The 4,299-nt window shown below is 36.6% G+C and overlaps 1 pseudogene; it reads left to right on the top strand.

Moving 5' to 3' along the window:
- Positions 1 to 2,381: 2,381 nt before the first annotated feature.
- Positions 2,382 to 3,355, top strand: LOC124973241 (telomere length and silencing protein 1 homolog; annotated as a pseudogene).
- Positions 3,356 to 4,299: the final 944 nt, after the last annotated feature.

Below are 4,299 nucleotides of genomic sequence, written 5' to 3'. Positions count from 1 at the left end.
AAAGGATTTAAAATCAGCATACTACAGAGATACAGCCACATCAATGTTCATAGCTGCTCAATGCACAATAGCCAGACTGTGGAACCAAACTAGATGTCCTTCAATTGATGAGTGTTTATAAAACTGTGGTATATGTATGTGCAATGCAATATTACTCAGCTATAAAGAATAATAAAATCATGGCATTTGCAGGCAAATGGATGAAATTGGAGAATATCATGCTAAGTGAGAAGGTCGAATGATCTCACTGATAAGTGGATGATGACACATAATGGGGAGTGGGAAGTGGGCAAGAATGGAGGATGGAGTAACTGTATAGAGGGAAAATAGGGGTGGGAGGGGTGGGAGGGAAGGAAAAAAATAACAGAATGATTCAAACATCTTTACCCAATGTAAATGTATGATACACAAATGGTATGCTGTTACTCCATGTATAAACAGAAACAACATGTATCCCATTTGTTTACAATAAAAATAAATTTTAAAACATGAAGTTAAGATTTTAAGATTTGTGAGAAAAAAATCATCAGATTACATATAAGGGGAAACCAACACAGATATCAGCAGATTTCTCAACCCAGACCCAATAAGCAAGAAGGGTCTATAACAGTATATTTCAAGTTCTTAAAGAACATGAATGCCAATCAAGAATCTTATACCCAGCAAAAGTAACCTTCAGATTTGATGATGAATTAAAATCTTTCCATGATAAACAAAAGCTAAAAGAACATACATATAGAAAGCCTGGAATAGAGATCATTCTCAGCAAATTATTTCATGAGGGGGATGTGAAAAACAATAATGCAAGTCCACAAATGGAGAAACAACCCTAAAGGAATAGTCAATTAAAGTAGAAACCAATTCAAGTTAAAAACCAAAATTAAGCAAAAATGACCAGAAATACAAATCATATCAAAAGAGTAACTCTGAGTGTTAATGGCCTAAACTCATTAATCAAAAGACACTGGCAGGTTGAATTAAAAAGAAAGACCCAACAATATGTGGTCTTCAAGACACTTGTCTCATAGAGAAAGACATTCACAAACTAAAGAGGAAAGGATTCAGAAAAACAAACCATGAGCAGGGACTCAGTAAAAAAGCACGTGTCTCCATCCTTATCTCAGAAAATGTGTACTTCAAATCTATGTCAGAAGGGATAATAAAGGACATTTCATACTGCTAAGGGGAACAATAAAGCAGCAAGACTTAACAATTTTAAATATTTACGCCTCAAACAATGATACATTTCTGTACATCAAACAAACCCTTCTCAATTTGAAGAATCAAATAGACCACTATCTAATAATACTGGGTGACTTTAAAACACCACTCTCACAAATGGATAGAAACTCTGAGCAAAAACTACAAAGAAACTATAGCATTAATTAATACAATTAATGATATATACTTAATGGGCAGGTATAGAATATTTCATTCATCATGGAGCAAGTACACTTTCTTCTAGGCAGCTCATGGATTCTTCTGCAAAATAGGGCATAAGCTATACCATAAAGTAGCCATTAGTAAATACAAAAAAAATAGAGATACTATCTTGTGTTCCATCAGATCATAATGGAATGCAATTAGAAATCAATGATAAAATAAAAAAACAAAAACTTCTCCTACAATTGGAGGCTAAACAATAGGCTATTGAATGATGTAATGATAACAGAAGACATTAGGAAAGAAATATAATAATTCTTAGAGGTAAAAGAAAACAACAAAACAACATATCAAAATCTCTGAGACACTGAAAGCAGTAAAAAAGGGAAAGTTCATTGCATTGAGCTCATATATTAGAATAATAAAACGTTAACAACCAAATGACCTAACATTACATCTCAAAGCCCTAGAAAAAGATAAACAGATCAACACCAAAAGTAGAAGATGAGAAGTAATTAAATCAGCTAAATCAATGAAATGGAAACAAAAGTAACAATTCAAAAAATTGACAAAACAAAAAGTTGATTCTTTGTAAAATTAAACAAAATATATTAACTCTTAGCCATACTAACAAAGAGAAGGATAGAGAAAACTCAAATTACTAAAAATCATCATAGAAAAGAAAATATCATGATGGACAACCATTGAAATACATAACATAATTAGAAGTTGCTTTGGAAATCTGTAGTCCACCAAAATAGAAAATATTGAAGATATTGACAAATTTTTGGAAACATATGATCCTCCCAAACTGAATCAGGAAGACATACACAATGTAAGCAGATCAATTTCAAGCACCAAAATAGAAGAAGCCATCAAAAGTCTATCAACAAAGAAAAGCCCAGGACTAGATGGATTCTCAGTTGAATTTTATAAGACTTTCGAAGAAGAACTAATACAAGCAGCTCCTCGGTGGCCAGACCCAGTGCCACATCACCATGTGGGTCACCAGGAAAATGTTCCGCTGGTGCCAGGCTCACTCTGAGTTGGAGGAAGATGAGCAGGAGTCTGAGGAGGTTTGGCTAAAACTGGAATAGACCCGAGAGGTGAAGAACTTGAGAAAGAGGCCCAATGGGGAGAGTGCCCTGCTTGTGGGAGAGAAGGTACAAGAAGAAACCACGGGTTGGGGAGATAGCTCAGTTGGTAGAGTGCTTGCCTTGCAAGCACAAGGCCCTGGGTTCAATCCCCAGCACCGCAAAAAAAAAAAAAAAAGAAAAAAGAAACAAAAAACACACTAGTGGATGATCCCTTTCAGATGAAGACAGGTGATATGGTGGACATAAAGAAACTGAAGGAAAGGATAAAGATAAGATTAGTGAGGAGGAGGACCTTCATCTGGGGACAGTACTTTCTGCAGAAACCAACCAGAGAAATGAGAATGCAGACATGGTGAAGTACATTGAGGCAGATCTAAATAAGAGGAAAGGGATTGTGGCACATGAGGAACAGAAAGTCAAGCCAAAGAATGCAGAGGAATGTCTGTATAAACTTCTTGAAAACATCCACATCTCCTCTGCAAAGAAGACTGAGGAGATGCTTTCCAACCAGATGCTGAATGGCATCCCCAAGGTGGACCAGGGCACTGATGCAAAAATAAAAATATTATTTCCACGGAGAATGCCAAGGCCCGCCTGTTGGCAGAGCAGCAGAACAAGAAGAAAGACAGCGAGACATCCTTCGTGCCCACAAACAGGACTGTGATTTATGTGCAACAAAACTGATTTTTATCATGAGGATCTCGATGCCCCCATCCGGAGAAACAAAGAAGAACCCAAAGCCCGGCTCTTGTGAGTAGGTGACAGAGAAGCCAGAGCCTGAGTGGCCCCCTCCTAACCACAAGCTTCCTGCTAATGAGAAGGCCACTGATGACTATCACTATGAGAAGTTCAAGAAGATGAACAGGCAGTACTGAGACATTGAGGGGATGTGACCAGCACTCACTTGCTGCACCCCACCCTGCTGAAGAAGGCCCAGGTGGGTCACTCCTTGGCTGGTGCATTCAGTGTTGCACAGACACAGTGCAGAAGAAAAGAAGGGAACCCTTACAAACTCATTCTATGAAACTAGTATCACTCTGATACCAGAACCAGATAAAGATGCATCAAGGAAAGAAAACATTAGCTCAATATCCCTGATGAACATAGATGCAAAAATCCTTTAAAAAATTCTGGCAAGTTGCATACGAGAACATATTAAAAGGATAGTGCTCCATGATCAAGTGGGGATTATACCAGGGATGGAAGGTTGGTTCAACATCTGGAAATTAATACATAATTCATCACATCAATAGACTTAAAGTTAAGAATACAACACCCCTTCATGCTCAAAACAGTAGAAAATATAGGGATAGTAGAAACATACCTCAACATTGGAAAGACTATCTATACTAAGCCCACAGACAACATCATTCTTAATGGAGAAAAACTGAAAGCATTCCCTCTAAAAACTGGAATAAGACAATTATGCCCTCTCTCACCACTTCTATTCAAAATCTTCCTTAAAACACTAGCCAGAGCAGTTAGACAGACCAAAGTAATTAACAGAATATGAAGAGAAGAAATCAAGTTATCACTATTTGCTGATAACATGATTCTATATTTATAGGATCCAAAAATTTCCACCAGAAAACTTTTGAAACTAATAAATGAATGCAGAAAAGTAGCAGGATATAAAATCAATACACATTAATGTAATGCATTTCTATTCATAAGTGACATATTCTCTGAAAGAGAAATTAGAAAAACCACTTCTTTCACAGTAGCCTCAAAAATAAAAACACTTGGGAATCAATCTAACAGAATAGGTGAAAGACTGCTGCAATGAAAACTACAGAACACTAAAGAAAGGAATTAATGA

Source organism: Sciurus carolinensis, assembly GCF_902686445.1.
Source record: "Sciurus carolinensis chromosome 14 unlocalized genomic scaffold, mSciCar1.2 scaffold_114_arrow_ctg1, whole genome shotgun sequence".
NCBI classification, from domain to species: Eukaryota; Metazoa; Chordata; class Mammalia; order Rodentia; family Sciuridae; genus Sciurus; species Sciurus carolinensis.
This window is presented reverse-complemented; position numbering and strand designations above follow the sequence as displayed.